We start from the raw sequence: 22,606 nt of genomic DNA, 5'->3' as shown, positions 1-22,606 counted from the left end.
TAGTAGTGGAGTTCAAAGTGAAGCAGTGTCTACCATCACAAAACCTTCCATCACCTTTGTTAGTGTTCTCAGTCTAGTTTGAGGACTGAATGAGCAATGAGGATTGAACAATCCTCTTTTCCCCCTGAAGTGGGCCTTCAAGTACACAGTTTGGCCATGTTTGTCAAGGGAAACTTGCATAGATGCTGCCTATTCTGTGCATAGATGGCGGACTTCAGGTTCCAAGGATGCCACCCAGCACCTTTCATGAGCAGTGCAATTTACATAAAACATTGTTTTCTTTTCTATATAGATCACAAACTAAGACACCTCAAAATGCTGCTCATGACAAATCTGGCTCTAAGTAAATATAAGATATATGTGAGGAAATTTTCCTGTGGCTATCTGAAAAAAAACAGAAGCACTACACTCAAGATGGAAAATGTTTTGCTATTCAAGCACAGGAAATTCAATATAGTTTCTCTATTACATCTATCCATCATCCATACTTCTAGGGAACCCATTCCTACAGTTTCTGACCACTACACATATTCATCTTGGAAGGTAAGCAAAAAATTGCATTAGCAAATTCTTCCATAAAAACTATTTAATCTGAGGAAGTGGCAAAATGAGAAACTTGATCCCTTCTTTGGAAGGTTCACCCTGGCTCAGAGTTAAAAATGCACTTCTGATACTCAAGTGCTGCTCTCTTGGGAATTAGAATTTGCACAGTTATTAAAACTGCTGAGTTTGTGGTTTTTATCTTAGTGACTGAAGAAAACAGTAGAGTGTGTGGAAACTTAGACTTGGCAAAGAGGCTATCCCCTCCCTCCCCCCACAAAGCCTCAGGAAATCTAGAAGTGAGCTGTTGAACAAAACAACCATTTTAATTAATCCCACATTTCCATATACCACCCCAAAAGCAAAATTCTACTCAATGTGCTACAGAAATGAAGGAGCAATTCCAGTTGCTCAACTACCAGACATCCCCCCATGTCTTTATTACACACATTCCATATTACAACTCTCTAGTGTAACAGCACTATTCTAAACTTAGGGCCTGACTTTCAGAAGTGTTGAGCACCTCCATTTCCCATGGGAGGGATAACAATCACCTTAGTACCGGTACTGAGACTTTCTGACAATCATATATACATGGTTAAACTTTTTTCTGCGTCTACTGATTAATTACAATTGTGGGACGGGGAAGGTCTTGTAATTTTTTTTTATTTTTCCTCTTTTTTATTTTAAATGCATTATTACTAACAATAGTAAAATGCTTAGTCTGGATGTTTATGATAGAAATATATGTAGGAATATGTACATTGCATTGTAGAAGTTGGAAATTCTGATAACGCAGTACCAGTATCACTCAAAGTATTTCCTTTATATTAATGGTGCTACTGAATCAACTCCATCATCAGTTTTGAAGAGCTGTTTTCAATTTTGTCTATTTCAAATGCAAATGTTCCTCTATCCTGAGCTGACCTGTTTTTAAGCCTCTCTTTCATTAGTGTAAACTACTGAGTAAATATTTGCTTTGCAATTCTGATAAGACTTTTACCACCTATTTTTACTTCGTATTCCAAACTTTGGGCCTTTGTTCAATATTTATTTAAGGAAGATTTCATGTATTTTGGTCATAGCATGTAGAGAGCTATGTGTAAAACATTCAGAGAAACATAGGTGTGTCTCCAGTACAGTTGGAGGTGTAAACTAGCTAGCACGGGTATGCCTATTTGACCTGCAATAACACTTCCAATTGCAGTGTTGACATACTCAATATGTCACATTCCTAGCAGAACATAAAATTAAAAAAACAATTGATTGTTCAAAACAACAGCCCCCAGAAAATGAAGGTACAAAGCATGCTTTTCTTCAGCAAGCCTCCAGCAATGTCAAACACTTATGCCAGTCTTTTTTCTAAATCGAATACTTCCTTTAGGCTCCCAGAATTTGGAGACTAACTAGACATGTGGTACCACCTACTCCATAAACTACAAGCACAGGATAGCTTTTCCCCCCATTTACTGACATTATCTGATACTGAATCAGATTAAAATTTTATTAAACCTAATGTTAAAATTATAAAATCACAAGTTGAGAAAAGAGTGTCTGTATATCTGGGTATAGTGCTTAGATTATCCACAACACGAAGTTTGTTTTTAAAAGCCATATGGTACATATAGTACATAATCAGCAATAACCCAAATTTAGGTGAATAAATTTAAGAATACAGTTTAGATATTAGCATACAAGTATTCAGGTACATCACTCATGAAAAGTTGTACAGAGACTTGGTTATGGAAAGCAAAACATATCAATGAATGAAAATTGTCCCTCAGTAATTGAGAATATAGGGTAGGTTCTCTATTTAGAAAATATAGTCTATCAGGGAAGTATTTCAGTTACTTTCCCCACTGCACTTCTCAACTTCTAAACTTAGTCTTAGCCAAAAGGCAATCATCAAAGAAATCCAGCCATAAAGAGTAAGTAAACACAGCAAATACTAGTAAACATTCATGAGATAATTCTTTCAAAACCAATACTTGTTCATTTATAGACACATCAGAATTCTATATAATGATGGGACATTCCTTATAATTCACAAATGGCTGCAAATATCTTTTATTTTAGGTAGTTATGATTGTGATTTAATACATGCTGCACTGGTATTTAATACATAGTACTATGCATAATAGTCTCAGAATTCAGAGTAGCAGCCGTGTTAGTCTGTATCCACAAAAAGAACAGGAGTACTTGTGGCTCCTAATCTCAGAATATATTTCCTGTTTATTTTTACAATAGTAGACTACACTACAGGCTCTTCTAATAGTTCAAATGCTTCAGATGCTGAAGAAAGCCACTGCAAAATAATAGCTGCATTTCTTACCAAAATGATAAAAATTCATATACACCTCTACCCAGATATAACACGACCCAATATAACACGAATTTGGATATAACGTGGTAAAGCAGCACTCCAGGGGGGCGGGGCTGCGCAGTCCGGTGGATCAAAGCAAGTTCGATATAACGCGGTTTCACCTATAACGCGGTAAGATTTTTAGGCTCCCGAGGAAAGCGTTATATTGGGGTAGAGGTGTAATTCATATATATCTTCGAATATATTAAGTATTAAAGGCTCGACTATATTAGATTTTATTTGCACTGTGTCTTCAAAATTCATGGTTGCGTCTGTGAATATATTTAATTTCTGGGAGGGAAAAGCATTGCTGTAGAAATATCAAAATTCATACCACACCTGAAGCCCTTATGTAATAGTTAAAATATGAACTAATGTCTAGAAATATCAACAATATTAATATCAAGTGCGGCTGTAAATGTCTTTATCACTGTTCCAGCAAGTCTTGCTGTTGTCAAGGTAACAGACTAGTATGCTGGAGTGTTTATTTTTAAACTAAGAAACACCAAAGTAACCCTGCAGAGGAAAAAAACATTTTGTAATAAACTGATTTGACAAATTAATTAGAATAAAGAACAGTATTAACTAGATTGTCCTGGACCTAGTACTTTACTGTCTGAACAAGTTTGAACAGATGGGATGATGTAAGGCAAAATTTCTAATTTCTTTAATTAATCTCTTATTTCTGAAATTGCTACAATATTTTCCCCATGTCTTCACATTATTTGCAATTGCCATCATAAATTATGGTGCTATCTTTCTTCTGCCTAGAAGAGTGAGTCGCATGGTTTAACCAAGACTGATATCACTGCCTCCCCATGCACCAATTAGTACAGAGCACTATATTCCATTCTAACATTTCCCTGCCAGAAATCAACTCCCTCCCCACGCTTATAGAAATCAAATGTGATATCTCAACATACAGTTCAAGACAGAATTAAACCCCACAGACCATCTCAATATTTTGTTTCTATACAAGCTGGATCAATAAAAAAAATGCAAAATTAATTTTGTATTGTGCTTGTATCACATTTAGCCTTTGATTTCTTTGACTATTCCAGCAGATAACTTGGTTGTCAGCAAATGTCAAAGAAATAGTCAATTTTAAAACAAATATTCGAGAATACTCACAGAATGAATTGTTATTTTTAAAGTATGAGTTAATTCTAAATAATTATGCTCATCTAGTCAGGAAGCAGAAATATATTATGTGACCTATTGTGATGCTGTATGATTGAAATATGACCATTTATAACAATGATATTGCCACTGTTACACAATTGTAACAAAATGTGTACAAAGTACATCACATAAGGTGTCAACGAAAAATAATGATTTGCTAAGTCTGATAATCACGTTTAAATCCATCCATCATCACTGTATCTGAAGTTATGAATACTGGCAATGTATCTATATCTTAAATGTGTTGTTCGCGAGGTAACACCCATGAGGTAATTTACGTCCAGTCTGGCCAGCACATTGTGGTCAGCACAATGGACTATGCAAGTTTGATGACCCATTAAAGGACACTTCACTCTAATAACGGGCCATAGAAGAAGCTCCTCCCACCCAGTGAGCCTTCCTATGGGTGCCCCAGAGAGTAATGGCTGCCCCTGTGAGTCAGCAAGACATGTAAGGGCATGTAACTTGCTCATGTGACTCTAGACTCCATCTTGTGCAAGCAATTTTTCACAAACTGTGCTGTGAGCTTTGGTTTGTGACAGTAAAATTCCAAGCACATGGCAGAGGGTATAAAAGACCCTTGATTCATCTTCATGTTGCCTCTTTCCTGCTCTGATTCTCTGGACTGTGGCCTTACAATTAAAAGGAAAATATTTGAACTATGGACTGAGGACCTTCCAAACTTTTGGAAGTTACCAGAGACTTTACAAGCCAGCAGTCTATAACATCATTGCGACAAACCTGATATAAGAACATTGCAATTACTGTATAGGATGTATAGGATCTATGAACTATTTTAACTCTCTTCTTCTTTCCTCTCATAAATAAACCTTTAAAATTTAGTTACTAAAGAACAGGCAGCAGTGTGATTATTGGATAAGATCTGAGTTATATATATTGACTTGGCTATGTGGCTGATCTCTTGAGATCAGAAAAACCCATTGTTTGATGAAATTAGGGATGTATAAGTTTAACTGGTTAACTGAAAAGCTTGAGGCTTATCGGTTTCTGTTAACAATTAAACTCCGCACGGGGTCCCTGCTGCCAGCCCCGGAGCTAAGGCTCTGCTGCCACCCACGTGCGGCATCCCGGTACGCTCAGTGTCCCGGCTGCCGCCGCGCGCCCCCCCGCACTCGTAGTTCCTCAGTTTAACATTTAACCATGTAACCGATATAATTTTAATCGGTTACACGGTTATTGTCTTTACATGTTATTTACATCCCTAGATTAAACTGGTTTTCAATAACCACTTATCATAAAGTCTAGTGTCTGGGTGGTGAGATGAGGGCAGGGATGGCTAAGGAGACTGCATTTTTGACTTCTTGTTAACCAGTCTGGTGTGACAGAAGTTTACTTTTGTTACTGGCTTGGTATAATCTAATGACAGAATTACCACCAGTTTGAGGTGAATCTGATATTCTTGGCTGTGACCCACTGAGGCACACACCTATGTGTTCAATCAAAAATAAATCAAAACAACTTGAATTTTATATACTGAATACAATGAATTGCTTGTGAAGTATTTATAAACCAAGAATTATTGAGCAAATAATTTTGAACAAAACCATTTAAGAAAACTTTATCACGGACAATTCACTAGAAAATGGCAAAATCAGTTGAACTGTTAGAAGTTATCCATCCAGATCTCTTTTTTTAAATGCTTCTTAAAACACATTTACAGTATATTCTGTAAGTTGGACAAACATTAACACTATTGAAAATGCCAACTAAGCCTTTACCAAAACTCTAAAGACGATGATAGGCAGTATTTTAGTGAACTGGAAACAGTTTGATTTGGGAACTGAATAGTTTAGGAGATTGAGCTTTTCAAATCTACATTGCTGGTTCAAATCTTGCCCAGGTTGTTAGTGACAGAATGTCATTATCATTTTGTGAGCTGTTCTTAGACTTCTCTAACATTCAATGGTGTCAATCATTTGAATTTCACATTTGGCAATAATTAGCACCCCTGTTGGAAGTCTTTACCAACAGGGCAAAGATTAAACAGGCCAAAGAAAATGATCTATTGTTCGACTATTCCCAGAAAAAGGACAGGAGACCCTGGATATGGTTTAATCAGATGGCAACTTTTCTATTAGATATCTGAGACTACCCAGTAGTGAACAGTGTAGAGTGCAGGCAACTCCACGATCATTTCAGTATCTACCCAAGGTTTACACACACACACTCCCGCCCACCCCCCTTTTTTTCTATCCTGGTCCCCAGCCAACCCGCAGCTGGGAATTTACCATCCCCACCTTGAATGAGGGTTAAGGTAGGCTATAAAGGAAGGGGGTGTGTGGCTCCCTGCCATGCCAATCATAGTAGCCCTGAGTCACCCCCATTCCCTCCTTTAGCAAACACCTCTTTTAAGTCCTTTACCAAGCCATTTATCCAGTCACTATCCCTTGCCTATGGAGTACCTGCACTGGACATCTGCCCCAGACTTATGTAATGAGTTACGACATCATAGCCTAACTCCCATCCCTACTCACCATAATAAAGCTCCCCCTAAACTCCCTGTGGGGAAGGTGAAAAAAAACCCACTCCACCTTTGCCTATCTGGGGTGAAGGAAAAATTCTTGCCTAATCCCCTGAGAAAGGAGCGGCTAGCATGATGACCACAGCGGGTCCCAATCAAACCTGGTATTTTGCCACTTCCAATGCGTGGGAGGCTGCATGCTGCTCCACATGGTCCAGGGAAAAGTAACTTCTCCTTCCAGCTTGCCCTTTTTCAACTCTCCCGCCCTTTCAGGCCTTGCAGGATGGGTTTGCAGCAGTGTATGCACCTTTCTCTCACCCCCCCACATACTCCACCCTTAAAGCGATAAACTCCTTCCCTGGCAAGCCAGACAATCTTGCCTCTTTCCCCAGTTTAAGGTGCGATCCGGTCACTCTCCCACCACAAGAAGTACTGATCTCTTCATATCAGGACTGAGACACATCAAGTAAAGATACTTGCACTGCCATACCCTGTGATGTACATAACCTATGAATAAAAGGAGGATTTCTGATTCTTTAAAGTTGTCAAATTCATATCTTCTATAACCACTGATTACACTTTAAAATACTTTAAAGTAGTATCATAGAATCACAGAATATCAGGGTTGGAAGGGACCGCAAGAGGTCATCTAGTCCAACCCCCTGCTCAAAGCGGGACCAATCCCCAATTTTTGCCCCAGATCCCTAAATGGCCCCCTCAATGATTAGATTCTTCATAGATTCTAGGACTGGAAGGGACCTCAAGAGGTCATCGAGTCCAGTCCCCTGCCCTCATGGCAGGACCCAATACTGTCTAGACCATCCCTGATAGACATTTATCTAACCTACTGTTAAATATCTCCAGAGATGGAGATTCCACAACCTCCCTAGGCAGTTTAACCCAGTGTTTTACCACCCTGACAGTTAGGAACTTTTTCCTAATGTCCAACCTAGACCTCCGTTGCTGCAGTTTAAGCCCATTGCTTCTTGTTCTATCCTTAGAGGCTAAGGTGAACAAGTTTTCTCCCTCCTCCTTATGACACCCTTTTAGATACCTGAAAACTGCTATCGTGTCCCCTCTCAGTCTTCTCTTTTCCAAACTAAACAAACCCAATTATTTCAGCCTTCCTTCATAGGTCATGTTCTCAAGACCTTTAATCATTCTTGTTGCTCTTCTCTGGACCCTCTCCAATTTCTCCAAATCTTTCTTGAAATGCGGTGCCCAGAACTGGACACAATACTCCAGTTGAGGCCTAATCAGCGCAGAGTAGAGTGGAAGAATGACTTCTCGTGTCTTGCTCACAACATACCTGTTAATGCATCCCAGAATCATGTTTAATTTTTTTGCAACAGCATCACACTGTTGACTCATATTTAGCTTGTGGTCCACTATAACCCCTAGATCCCTTTCTGCTGTACTCCTTCCTAGACAGTCTCTTCCCATTCTGTATGTGTGAAACTGATTGTTCCTTCCTAAGTGCAGCACTTTGCATTTGTCTTTGTTAAATTTCATCCTGTTTAGCTCAGACCATTTCTCCAATTTGTCCAGATCATTTTGAATTATGACCCTGTCCTCCAAAGCAGTTGCAATCCCTCCCAGTTTGGTATCATCTGCAAACTTAATAAGCGTACTTTCTATGCCAATATTTAAGTAGTTGATGAAGATATTGAACAGAGCTGGTCCCAAAATAGACCCCTGCGGAATCCCACTTGTTATACCTTTCCAGCAGGATTGGGAACCATTAATAACTACTCTCTGAGTACAGTTATCCAGCCAGTTATGCACCCACCTTATAGTAGCCCCATCTAAGTTGTATTTGCCTAGTTTATCGATAAGAATATAATGCGAGACCGTATCAAATGCCTTACTAAAGTCTAGGTATACCACATCCACCGCTTCTCCCTTATCCACAAGACTCATTATCCTATCAAAGAAAGCTATCAGATTGGTCTGACATGATTTGTTCTTTACAAATCCATGCTGGCTATTCCCTATCACCTTCCCACCTTCCAAGTGTTTGCAGATGATTTCCTTAATTATTTGCTCCATTATCTTCCCTGGCACAGAAGTTAAACTAACTGGTCTGTAGTTTCCTGGGTCGTTTTTATTTCCCTTTTTATAGATGGGCACTATATTTGCCCTTTTCCAGTCTTCTGGAATCTCTCCTGTCTCCCATGATTTTCCAAAGATGATAGCTAGAGGCTCAGATACCTCCTCTATTAGCTCCTTGAGTATTCTAGGATGCATTTCATCAGGCCCTGGTGACTTGCAGGCATCTAACTTTTCTAAGTGATTTTTAACTTGTTCTTTTTTTAATCTTCTAAACCTACCCCCTTCCCATTAGCATTCACTTCTCAGTGAAGACCGAAACAAAGACGTCATTAAGCATCTCTGCCATTTCCAAGTTTCCTGTTACTGTATTTCCCTCCTCACTGAGCAGTGGGCCTTCCCTGTCCAGTTTGAGCTCATTTTGTGCCTTTGCCTTTCTAATCTTGTCCCTGCATGCATTCCTGTGTTGTTTACCTATATTCATCCTTTGTAATCTGTCCTAGTTTCCATTTTTTATATGACTCCTTTTTATTTTTTAGATCATGCAAGATCTCGTGGTTAAGCAAAGGAGGTCTTTTGCCACATTTCCTATCTTTCCTACCCAGCGAAATAGCTTGCTTTTGGGCTCTTAATAGTGTCCCTTTGAAAAAAGGACTCATAACTCTGGATTTAGCAGGCCAATGCTCAAACCACTGAGCTATCCCTCACCCCCAAATTTAACTACAAATTTTAAAAGAAAAAAAGTTTTGTTTTTTTTTTCCAACCACAGCTTATTTATTGAGCACTGTTGGTAATTAAGGCTAGGTTAACACAAGAACATTTTAATGATCCACAAAGACTATTCCTTTGAAATATGTGAAAATGATCATATGTTATGTTTTATTATGAAAGTACTCATGCTGAGTGAAATTCTTTCTCATGCAGAAGACCAGGATGTGGGCTATGTATCACTTAAGACTTAATGAAACCATCAAGATGGGGCTTAAATGGGACTTAAATGTGGGTCAGTCATTGGGCTGGCCTTCTGCATGGGGTGAATGTCACCCTTTAGCTATATTTGGCACATATTATAAACGGTTTATCACCTGGTCTCACAAACAAATGCATACTTTTGTACTCTGACTAATATGTTTATGGTTAAAAGGTAATGAAAATCTTTGAAACCTTATAGCTATGTTCACATTAGTGTTAGCAAGTATTGATGTAAAAAAGGCCAGTTAATTTAGTAAAACTGTTGTGTTACACTTTCAACAACAATCAGCCATTTAGCATGTTAGTATCCTCATTTGTAAATGAAAATGAACAGACAAATGCTAAGAGGATTAAAAGGAAAAGCTTTTGTAACACCGTGAAAGATCTGTTGTATTTTGTAAACATCTTTCAAATGTAAAATGTAATGTAGCATTCCCAGTGCCAGATCACTACGCACTTACTGCACCGTGTAGATTTAACTTTCCCTTAATTGCACCTGCAGGCAGAATTCATTTTGGCTGACTGCACTTTTTCTAATGATGATTTCACATTCTCACTCTTTTCTTTTTAGCACAATGAATTGCATCCTAGTAAGATGTAAAGCTATCTAGAGTAAGCAAAAGAATGTTTATCTGTTAAGCTTTATACCAGTGTATTACATTACAGTTAATCACAGCAATGCTTCAAAAATCACACAGCTTTCCATTTCCAGAGAAATTTAGCCTTCTGCTGCCTCCTAATATGGTATGCAGGGCAACAGAGATTGCAAAACAAGCCAAAAGCGGGGTTTTATCTGGGTGGGCTGCATAACTGGTTCTGAAACACCAGCTGTAAATATAATTCAAAAAATTGTTTTGACCAGCTAGCTAAACAGAAGGTTTCAGATGTGTGTGTACATTGTAGCTGTATGAACAGACAAAGAAAAATATGATCTGGCTAAACCAGTATTTAAAAAATAGTAATGACTGATACGGTTTTAAATTATAATGATAATGCAGCTGGGTGGGGATTCAGGAAAATAAATTTCATATGCCTAGAGTCAACAGTATCTTTCCATATTTTGCAACTTTGTTTTCTTTGAGAGCACACACATAAGGCCTGATACTACTCCCACTGAAATCAACAGCAAACCCCCTGCTGACTCCAGTGGAAACAGGATTGGGCCCACCAACAGATCTTATTTTATGACCTGCTACTGATCTCCTTATACAGTGATGTGAATGTAGAAGCTATATAAGTTTTTGATAGCATGCAGTCTCTACACAATTCCAATTCAATACACATGTTGTTTTATCCACCTTTTGTTTACATCCATGGTCCACAAAGAAAAATGTGTTCCCGACACATCAACACTTCTAGGCTGAAGGTGAAACTTTGAAGAGCAAGAGGTAAAGCATTCTCAGAGTTGGGTGCCCCAGACTCTGAAATACCCTGCCAGAAGAAATCAAAATGAGCTCTCATTTAACTGTTCTCAGAGCCCAATGAAACATTTTCTCAGCAACCTACCTACTACAATGAAGGTGAGAGAGAGAGCAGAAGAAAAAATATGAGGAAAGAAAGAAAACATAGCAGTTAAGTAAGCATCTGAACTTTAAAATGGCAAGAGCACAGCCTTCCATTTCAAGTAATATTTGTGGGTATTTTGCAATGTATATTTGGTACTTTCCACACATATAACAGAGATGGTCCCCTACACCAGTGTTTTTCAAACCATGGGTTGCGACCCACTACTGGGTCACGGCATGTAAGGCACTGGATCGCCTTACTCTGGTCAGCACTGCCGACCAGGACATTAAAAGTCCCGTTGTCGGTGCTGCCCAGCTAAGGCAGGCTAGTGCCTAAGTTTTCTGACACTGCGCTGCGCCCTGGAAGCGGCCAGCAGTGGGTCCAGCTCCTAGGCGGGGGTGGGGGAGCCACAGAGCTCCATGTGCTGCCCCAGCCCCGAGCACTGGCTCCGCACTCCAATGGCCAATGGGAACTGGGGGAGGGTGCCTGCGGGCAAGAGTCACGCGGAGCTGCTTGCATGCCTACACCTAGGAGCCAGACCTACTGCAGCCGCTTCTGGGGCGCAGCGCAGTCCGCGATGCCAGGACAGGTGGGAAGCCTGCCTCTGCACCCCGGCTGCACCGCTGACTGGGAGCCACCGGAGTTACGTCCGCACCCTAACCCCCCGACCCAATCCCCTGCCCCAGCCCTGAGCCCCCAACAAACCTGGAACCCCTTCCTGCACGCCAACCCCCTCATCCCTGGCCCCACCCCAGAGCCTGCACTCCCAGCCCAGAGCCATGACCCCCTCCCACACTCCAACCCCATTCCCCAGCCCAGAGCCCCCTCCCACACCTTGAACCCCTCATTCCCAGTTCCACCCCGCAGCCCTCACCCCCACACCCCAAACCTTTGCCCCAGCCATGAGCCCCTCCCACACCCCAAACCCCTCATTCCCAGCTCTGTTGGGTCGCAGGCATCAACAATTTTCTTCAATTGGGTCCCCAGAAAAAAAGTTTGAAAACCACTGCCCTACACATACCTGAAATGATGTATTAAAATCTCAGTGGTTCTCAACCGATCTATCATTGTGGACTGCATATGCAGCTATGTGTTATGTGAGCCGCATCCATACGCTATATATACTACCTATATATCTACAAAAGAATAAGATTTAGGATTTGTTCTATGACCACAATATGATTCAAATCGACATACTACTTTTCATTTCAACACTGGCAAATGTCTAACAAGAGCATTTTAAATTAGCAAAATAAGTCAAAACATTTACTGTAAAGGTGGCATGGCATGGTGAATTGCCACCCTCACTTCTGTGCTGCTGCTAGCGGCACGGCTGGGCTGAGTGCCTGGAGAGCACAGCTGTGGAGCCAGCCTGCAAAGATGTCGCCATCTGCTGGTTGGTAGGAACTTCAGCCCAGTTGTCTAGAGTCTAGACTGGTATAGAAGACTGAGGAAAGAAAGCTTTATTTGACATTTACAAAAATCTGCACTTGTTGGACTACAAAAAGACCTCTCAACACCAGGCTGGTTAGTGTGGAAATTCTGAACTTTTAGCAAAGTATGCTTTAGTTGTTTCACTAGCTGAAGTAGATGACCATGTACAATGGAGTATATAATGCTGTTGTACAGAATTCTGGTTGCAAACAGCTGCACATTTTTATTAAATGTAGAACAGAAACTGACACATTCCAGGTAACACATTAAAAGGGACAATCTGTGTATGACATGTTATAAACCCAACGTAGTGAGATTTTCAATAGGCTTAGTATGGTTTCAATAGTTACTCTAATCCAAAACATTCAGTAACAAGAATATACTTATAGAGACTTCCCTCACCAATTTTATATTTGAATATTTATGATGTAAACTAGTGTTTATTGTCACAGTAGTAATAGAAAAAGAATTATAATTAACAAAAGAGCGAGCAAGAAAGAGAAAAATGAACTGACTTTTTTTTAAAAAACTCATCTTTCCCATGCCAATGTCTCTTTTGTTCCATTTCTCTCTGTCATTTGCTGCTGCTTCCATTTGTTCTATGGTGTTGAGACAAACCATTCTGCCCTCCCCGCTAAGGGTTAGTCACTGGTACGGTAACCACACAGAGGAAGCCACCAATCAATTTTTGACAAACTTTTGCTACCGCCAATTTAATTTATTTGGCTATCGCTACTATTTCTTAAAATTTCTGAGTCAGAAAACTGTCTTAAAAACAAACATGCTACAATAATTTTTCTTTAAGAACAGATACCTGTTATGTTACTGTGTTTTGGTTGTGGTTTCAAGGCATCCTGTCAAGGCTAAAAGGCCGATACTTTTAAATCTAACTGTAAGCAGAAAAAAAAAAACTTTGAAAAAAAATTCAAGCCTTTTTTACACAACGTAAGATATTAAAACTAAAGGCACACAGCCATTTAAAATAAACCCTTACAAGTCTCCTTTAACTTTACTAACCAAATGAATTATTAACTCAAGAGAAAATTAAAGCTACCAGCTACTATTGGATTACATGTGAGAAAAATGATTGGTACATAGCATTTGTAACTCATGCTGCTATATGCAAATACGTAAACTAATTCTGAATTAATTAATCCATTGTTCTGGATGGAGGACGAGAAATTCACTGTGGGAAAATGAAGATTTGTGGGTGAGGTCAAAAAAGTCTGCCAGCATGGTAAAACTTTAACCTGCAAGTTATCTGTTAAAGACTCTCAGACTTTAATAACACTAGAACAAAAGAAAGAAAGGACTTTTTACTTATAAATAGAATATTTGTAAATCAGTATGAAACCTGGCTAAAACAAAAAGTCTGTTCTATTCCAGTGATACACAAGGGGAATGTTCATGGGTAATTCTCATTAATGCTGATTGGAATTACATATGTAAATTCCCTTAATTAAGAATAGATGTGGTATTTAAAGGTTATTGGCAGCAACTTCAGCCCAATATTTACATACTAAAGAAAAGATGTACACAATTTATGAAGAGAAATGTTTTCAGAAATCTAAAAAGTAAATGTAAATGAAAAGTGTTTGTTTAAATGTAAACATTTCCTGCAGTGTGTATGATGCGAGATCATGGGGTTAGTCAGATGTAAAAAGGAATTCATGTGCATAAATGTTTGCAGGGTCTTCAAGGGCAGTGATTTTCAAACTGTGGGTCATGACCTACTATGGGTCACGGCATGTAAGGCGCTGGGTTGCCTTGCTCTGGTCAACACCGCCGACCAGGATGTTAAAAATCTCGTCGACGGTGCTGCCCAGCTAAGGTAGGCTAGTGCCTACCTTTTCCGACACCACGTTGTGCCCCAGAAGTGGCCAGCAGCGGATCTGGCTTCCAGGCAGTGGGGCCAAGGGGCTCCGCGCACTGCCCCTGCCCTGAGCACTGGCTCCACAATCCCACTGGCCAGCAACCGGCCAATGGGAACTTCGGGGGGGAGAGGAGATGCCTCCGGGCAAAAGTCACGTGGAGCTGCTTGCTAGGAGCGGAACCCACTGCTGGCCGCTTCTGGGGCACAGCATAGTCCGTGGTGCCAGGACAGGCGGGAAGACTGCCTCTCTACCCCGCTGTGCTGCTGACCGGGAGCCTCCTGTGGTAAATTTGCGCCCCAGCCCCGCATCCCAATCCCCTGCCCCAGCCCTGAGCCGCCCCCCCCCAAATCTGGAACCCCTTCATGCACCACAAACCTCTCATCCCCATCCCCACCCCAGAGCCTGCACCCCCAGCCCAGAGCCCTGACCCGCTCCCACATCCCAGTCCCCTGCCCCAGCCCAGAGCCCCTCCCACACCCTGAACCCCTCATTCCAAGCTCTGTTGGGTTGCGGGCATCAACAATTTTCTTCAACTGGATCCCCAGAAAAAAAGTTTGAAAACCACTGTTAAAGGGCATACGGGTCTGCTGTCCACATAGATCTGATTGGAGAATAAGGGCCTATGGAAAGTTAGTTCATTTTACTGATCCAAGTTCTTACCTTTTATTGAATTCCTTGGCAAAAAGCGGGAAATGCAAAGAAGAATTTTACTGATCACTGTTGTATATCTATCATCAGCAAACAACATCCCTGGCACATATTCCAAAACAATATTTAAGATTTGCACAGGCCTTTGATATTTAGGCTTGGTGAAGGTGGCAGGGGTTGAGGGTTGCTATTATTACTATACCTTTAGCAGTCTAATCTAGGTAGGGGTTAATTTGTAGCTATGCTGCCCCAGGAGCACATCAGGGAAGAAACTGTGACTCAGAGTCATAATTCCTTCCTGGTACTCTACAGAGGAACTAAGATTCTACTGATTAACCTGAGCAGCGGATTATGTCCCCAACCAAAGGCAGTTGTGCTGGCTAACATACTAGGGGGCGTGGTTGAAGGTTCAGTCACTTCCTGGAAGAGGACACAGCAGCCCCAGTAAGGCTACTCTGCCCCATTGTGCTGGGACCAACTGGGAACATAGTGACTGCACAAAAGAGTAAAGGGGGTTGGGGTCGCCTTCTGCTCTCATATTCTCAAGCACACAGGACAAGAGACAATCTCGCTCTTTTATTTCATTAGCACCCAAAGGCCCAAACACGATTAGGGTCCCCACTGCTCTGGGCACTGTACAAACACATAGTAAGGGACAATCACCCAAGCATCTTACAATCTAAAAAGACAAGCAGCATACAAAGGATTGGGGGAAACAGGAGCAGTTAAACATACGTAGGTATTTAAAATCAGAACCCTATACTGTACAGTCTGTGGACTACAAACTAATTGTACCCAATTTTATCATATAATATTTAGCCTGCTATGGCATATATCAACAGTACAATTTTGTTTTGGGATATGATACATATCCCAATGATACATATGAGTTTATAAGGATTTGGTAATTTTATAACAATGACACTGCCAATATTTTGAAACTTAAAATCAATTTGTATATGCCCTGTTGTTCCTATTTAGCATGAAAGGTACAAAACATTTTGCTAAATCAAGTCCTAAATGTTATTCTGCTTTATCGGATTGTGGAGGCCTCATAAAAACTGCCTTAAGGGTAACCTTACTTTACCTCTATTTAGCTTGCAAGCCTGTCCACCTTTTTTAAAGGGCAGCTGTCAAAATCGGTTTCATATTCTAGCTTTCAAAATGGAGCACCTCTACTATTTTTCATGGTTTAATTTTAATTTGATTACTGTTAAACCCCTTAACATAACTCATCATCAAAGGCACAATAAAAATGTAGGCAGAGTTGTTATGCCCTTATCCCCTAAACAAACTGTTTTCACTTCAAGGACTACCTAACAGCAAAGGGATTTATGCACAAGCCTGAATTTTCTCTCTCTTTATTTTGGAAAGGACCTTTGTTTCTTTCACCCACCCAACAGACTTTAAGAGTTACATTTTCAAAACCAGATGCAAAAAAACAGGTATTATTATCATGCTTGCACACCATGCACTTAGGAATACAAAAAGTGGTATTAATCATGCTCAAGATTAGTACTTATCCAAATGCATATTATTTTTGTAGCCATATTTGCTGTCCAAGGGCTAGATTAATTCCTGATTTATGTCGGCTTCTGCCAATATAAACCTTCACTAAGGACACCCAGCAGCGGACAGACCTTCCATTGTGGAGCTCAAGCAATTGAAAGAATGGGTGGAGTTGGCTATGGAGGGCATGTAGCAAAGGCAGCCAGAGGATGCTTGATTTAGTACATCTTCACTGCAACCTCTACCAACAGTGCTCCTATGGAGTCCACAGCTGGAATTATTAATATGCCCATGGTAGTTCTTACAGTACAGATCTAATGGTGGATTTTGGGGGGGAGGGGAGGAGGGCTACCGTTCGAGGTCTTCAAGTGAGAAGGGGCCCCCTCCAACAGCTGGACAATGGAAAAGCTCCAATCTCACCCATTTCCCCCTTATGCTCAGACTGCCCCGCAACATTATTCTCTTATTGCCATAGATTATAATCAAGCACAAGTCTGTACCTCTGCCAATGGAGCATTTGGGTGACTGAGTAACAGTGAAACTGGAATCACCCCTTCATATCCGCATAACTGCAAAAGCTAATTTTGGCCAGAGAGTCTGTAGTAGCAACATTTACTATAGAGCTAAGTGAAGCTTCTTCCTCTAAAAGCAAAAACACAATTTCAAAAGCCCTTTGCCGCCCTTAATTCAAGCAGACTTAAAATGTGTCTCAAGAGATACTAGAAAGGTGAACAGTGACAAAAAAGTTCAGCTAAATTAGTTGGGTAGGCAGAAAAGCTAATGTAAACTAAGATTAGAATTTAGCCTTACAGATATTGCACAATATTTTCCATGCTATGCCACATATATACACAAAATGTACAGGTAACATATTTAAATGTTATTTCCAAAATAAATTAAATAGTAAACACTGTGTGATCAATTATCCTAGACTGCCTTTACACTCTTATCAAGGACTAGATTCTATTCCCAGGTGCACAGCAAGGAGGAAGGGTGTAAGGAATCTTCCCAACAACCTTATGTAGCTTACATAAAGGCCAGATACAGTTGCAGTCCATATGCTCAAGGAAGCCCAAGGACTTCTCGCTTTACTCATCCAGGGAGACATGGCTTCCCACAGGGGCTTGTGTGCATAGAGTGAAGTAGGATGGCAGCATTCCATAAAGGAGAATATTAGCAAATACACTTCCCTTGCATATCAAGGAATCAGCCTCTTAGTGCTCCCTGGGGAAGTGCAACTCTGCATTGCCCCTAATCACTGGTCTGTGCCTTCCAATGCTTATGGAAATCAAACACAGTAATTTTGTACTTCTGAACAATTATAAATATAAAACAAACTTAACCTCGGCAAACATTCAGAGAAATACTGTTCCATTTTTAATTTGATCCTATTATCAAATAAATTCTCTTAACTAAAAATATTGTGACAATCACACAATATGCAAATCACATGCTGCTTTCAAAATGTTTAAATTTCACACTCTGTTATAGGCATGTAACAAAAAACAAGTAATCCATTATGTTAAAAGACAATTAATAACTTGGAAACAAATCCCTATTGAAGGCATTGTTATGAATGATTAAACAGTCAAGCGGATGACACTATCTGAAAGCCCAGATTTGAAAAGTTAGAAGCCTCAGTTTCACTCAAGTTTACAACAATAATTTTGTCTGTCTGACTCACGAAGAAAAGCTTCAGCGCCAGAACAACCAGACATTACAATCTAATCACATTCAGTTGAATGAGAAACACAGAATCTTAGATGTGAACATCAATTTCTAATTTAAATAACACAATCAATTACTTTTATATTCTCCATTTTTTCCAAAGAATGAAATTAGGAGGCATACAACTTTATTACTTGTTTAATGTTCCTCTGTTTCAAATTGAGCTGCAATGAATAAAAGTTTGTTCTGTTTTATTATGCATTAACATCATGGATTATATCAGCACTGATCTTGGAATAGTTTGCTTCTGCTGGAAAAAAACAGTGGAGGGATCACAAAATGCAAAATGATTTTTGCAGGTATCACCAAAATGGTGGGTTTTTAAAAACTTCGCTATTGATAATGCTAGATTGATTTTTTTTAAAAAGGTATTTATAGCTATTCTACCATCAGATTATAGCAACATTAAAATAAATTCATTTTGGGGGCTAAACTACTTAATATTTCTTCTTTCTATCCATGAAGGGTCAAAATGGGTCAGAAGAGGAGGTTACTCACCCTATGCAGTGGTTGAGGTTCTTTGAGATGAGTGTCCCTGTGGGTGCTCCACTCCACGTGTTGGTGCATCCCTGCGCCTTCACTTGGAGATTTTTACAGCAGTACTTGTACCAGTCACGCACGTGCAGAACCTGCCCCTCCACCCCCCGCACTCCGCTCTGAGTGTACCTTAATAGTACGCATGCGTGACCGGTCTCCTCAGTTCCTTCTCTACAACGGAGGCTACCCCAACTCCAAAGTAGAGGGGAGGAGGGTGGGTAGTGGAGCACCCACAGGGACACTCATCTCGAAGAACATCAGTTACAGCACAGGTAAGTAACCTCCTCTTCGAGAGAGAGATGTCCCTGTGGGTGCTCCACTCCAGGTGACTGAAAAGCAGTGTATCTCAAGGAGGTAGGGACTTCGGATTTGATAAGAATAAGGTAGATAAAACAGCTCTGCCTAACCGTGTATCAGAGAGAGGGCCTTGAGTAAGGGCATAACGTTTAAAAAATGTGTGTTCAGAAGTCCAAGTGGCCGCTTTACAGATGTCAGCCAGAGGAACTTTGAGTAAAAGCCACGGAGGTAGCCACAGATCTAGTGGAGTGAGTTCTGACGCCAGCTAGAGGCGTAACTTTCATCTGATAGCACAGTCAGATACACTCAGAAATCCAGTTTGAAAGTCTCCGGGTAGAAATAGGTATCCCTTTGGAGCGCTTCGCAATGGAGACAAAGAGTCTAAAGGAGTTCCTAAAGGGTGTGGTTCTATCCAAATAGAAGGACAAAGCCCTGCGTACATCTAACATATGCATTGTGGATTCAAAAGAGTTTGCATGTGGTTTAGGAAAGAAGGTTGGTAGGTGTATTGGCTCATTGATGTGGAATGACGAATGCACCTTTGGAAGAAATTTGGGGTCTAGTCGGAGGGTAACCATGTCCTTAAAAAAACGTGTGTAGGGTGGGTCCGCCATGAGAGCTGCTATTTCTCTGCACATCTAGCGGAGGTGATTGCCACCAAGAATGCTGTTTTCATAGAGAGATGTAAGAGGGAGCAAGTGGCTAGGGGCTCGAATGGTTGTTCAATTAAGCAGGATAATACTAGGTGAAGGTCCCACGGAGGGGTAGGAGGTTTAATGTCTGGGTATAAGGATTGGAGCCCTTTGCGAAAACACTAGGTGATTGGATGCGCAAAAACAGAGGTATCATCGATCTTGTCATGAAAAGTTGTAATAGCAGCTAAATGGACTTTGATGGAGCTAAAAGAAAGGCCAGATTGCTTAAGGTCTAATAGGTAGTCAAGTATGGGCGGAAGAGGTGCAGAAGTAGGAGGAAGTTTTTTAGTTGAGCACCATTGTGTGAATCGCTTCCACTTTCTGAGGTAGGTGACACGAGTAGATTGTGTTCTGCTATGTAGGAGCACTCTTTGAACCTGCTCAGAGAGCATGCGAGTTCGTTTTAGGAGAACCATGTAGGAACCAAGTTTTGAGGTGAAGCAAGGACAGGTTGGGGTGAAGAAATCGACCGGGCAACGAAACTGGTGGAAGAATTGACATTCTGGTGAGGAATGGATACCATGGTTGTCTGGGCCACGACGGGGCAATCAGAATTACCGTGGCATGATCTGTTCATATCTTTGTCAGAACTCTGTGGAGAACTGGTATTGGGGGAAAAGCATAGATTAAGTGTTGAGCCCATGAGATCAGGAACGCATCTCCTAGGGAATGTTTGCCCAATCCTGCTCTGGAGCAAATTCGGGACATTTCTTGTTCTTCGCAATCGCAAAGAGGTCCAGGGTTGGGCAGCCCTAAATGCAGAATATACTGCGTATGATCGTGTCGTTTATCTCCCATTTGTGATCCCAGGGAAAACGTCTGCTTAGTTCGTCCATGCTGGTATTCAGGGTCCCAGGAAGATAGGCGGCTGATATCCGGATGTTGTTCGCGAGGCATCAATTCCAGAGCTTCATGGCTTCTGTGCAAAGCAAGTGAGATCAAGCCCCTCCCTGCCTGTTGACATAGAACATGCATGCGATGTTGTAAGTCATTATCCGAACATGTTGGTTCTGAACGAATGGGAGGAAGTGACGGCAGGCATTGCATATAGCTCGCAGTTCTAGGACGTTTACGTGTAGGGAGGCTTCGGTGGAAGACCATAGCCCTGGGCTGTGTGCTGGGACATGTGTGCTCCCCATCCCGTGAGGGATGCATCGGTAGCCATTATGAGTGATGGGGAGTCCTGGAGAAAAGGGACTCCTGAGCAGAGGTTGGAGGGAACTGTCCACCATTGGAGGAAGTCTGACTCTGAAGGATATGGATAGAGGCTTGTTTAGAGTGTGTACATTCGGTCTGTAAACCGTGGCCAACCAAGCTTGGAAGCACCTCATGTATAGGCATGCATTTTTGACCATGAAAGTATATGAGGCCGTGTGGCCTAATAGTTGCAGGCAGTCTCATGCAGTGATCTGGGGACTGTTGCAAAGTTTTGTAATTGGAAGCTTTATGGTGTTGAAACGATCAAGTGGAAGAGACGCTATTCCCATTCGGGAATCGAGGTATGCTCCTATGAACTCCAGTTGTTGGGTAGGAGATAGAGTGGATTTGTTTTTGTTTATTTGTAGGCCAAGAGAAAAGAAGCAAGCGACAGTAAGATGCGTGGATCGAAGAGCTTCGTCGAGTGTTGAGGTTTTGAGGAGACAATCGTCGAGGTAAGGAAATATTATAACCCCATTTCCTGAGGTGGAACTACAGCTAGGAGTTTGGAGAAAACTCGGGGGGGGGCGGTAGATAGGCCGAAGGGCAACACCCTGTATTGAAAATGTGTCAAACCGAGGGTAAAACAAAGAAAACGTCTGTGGGCCGGATGTACAGTCACATGAAAATAGGCGTCCTGTAGGTTGAGGGCTGAAAACCAATCACCCTGCTCCAGCGCTGGGATTATGGTGGTGAGGGTCACCATTTTGAACTTTTGCTTTTTGATAAATTTGTTTAGCCGCCTGAGGTCGAGGATCGGTTGCCATCCCCCGGTTTTTCTTTTCTGTTAAGAAGTAATGGGAATAAAAACCTTTCCCTCTGTGGTTTTCGGGCACAATTTCCACAGCCCCCAGTTGAAGGAGATGTACTTCTTGGAGGAGCAGTTGCTTGTGAGAGGGGTCCCTGAAGAGGGACGGAGAGGGTGGGTGGGTGAGAGATGGGGAGAGGAAAGGGATAGAATAGCCGACAGTGACAACCTCTAAAGCCCACTTGTCGGTGGTAAAATTTTGCCATTGATGGGAGAATGGGTGTAGGCGGTGACCAAAAATAGGGGCAGGCAGTGTAAGCGCTGAATTGAAAATATTGTTTTCTATACCCTCAAACAAGGCCTCAAATTTGTTTATTGGTCGGAGGGGCTGCCGAGGAGTTTGGGATGGCGGCATTGGTATATGGGTTTCTGGTGTTACTGTTGTTTGCTGTTGCTCGTGAGATCTATGGAATTGCTGGGTGTATATGGGGTAGTGTGGTCGCTGGTAAAGCTGGTCTATATTGTTGCCTTCTGGTCGTAGGGGTTTGAATTCCTAGAGACCGGAGAGTTGCCCTGGAGTCCTTCATGGAGTGGAATACGTCATTTGTGGTGGAGGTGAATAGTTTGGCACCATCAAAGGGGAGAACCTCAATGGTACTCTGGACCTTCGGGGGAAAGGAAGAGGATAAGAGCCATGACCCTCGGCGCATCACGACTGCTGTGGCAGTGGACTGTGCCGCAGTACTGGCCACATCAAGGGCAGCTTGAAAAGTAGTGCGGAGATGATCTGTCCCTCAGAAACTATGGCGATAAATTGTTGTTTATTTTCTTCTGAAATGTGATCAA

General features: G+C 41.4%; 1 protein-coding gene and 1 long non-coding RNA gene across 16 annotated transcripts in view; one reads left to right on the top strand and one right to left on the bottom strand.

Moving 5' to 3' along the window:
* The window catches only part of PPP1R9A (protein phosphatase 1 regulatory subunit 9A), a 240,395-nt gene that overhangs the window by 107,085 nt on the left and 110,704 nt on the right, over window positions 1-22,606 (bottom strand). The gene's annotated exons all lie outside the window — the stretch shown is intronic.
* On the top strand, window positions 14,572-22,432 carry LOC135981935 (uncharacterized). Its single transcript, XR_010599141.1, has 3 exons — window positions 14,572-14,684; window positions 21,381-21,467; window positions 22,302-22,432. It is a non-coding gene; the product is annotated as an uncharacterized LOC135981935 (long non-coding RNA).

The sequence above is a fragment of the Chrysemys picta genome, chromosome 2, assembly GCF_011386835.1.
Source record: "Chrysemys picta bellii isolate R12L10 chromosome 2, ASM1138683v2, whole genome shotgun sequence".
NCBI lineage: Eukaryota > Metazoa > Chordata > Testudines > Emydidae > Chrysemys > Chrysemys picta.
The sequence above is the reverse complement of the archived record's forward strand: the minus strand, read 5'-3'. Positions and strand labels throughout refer to the sequence as shown.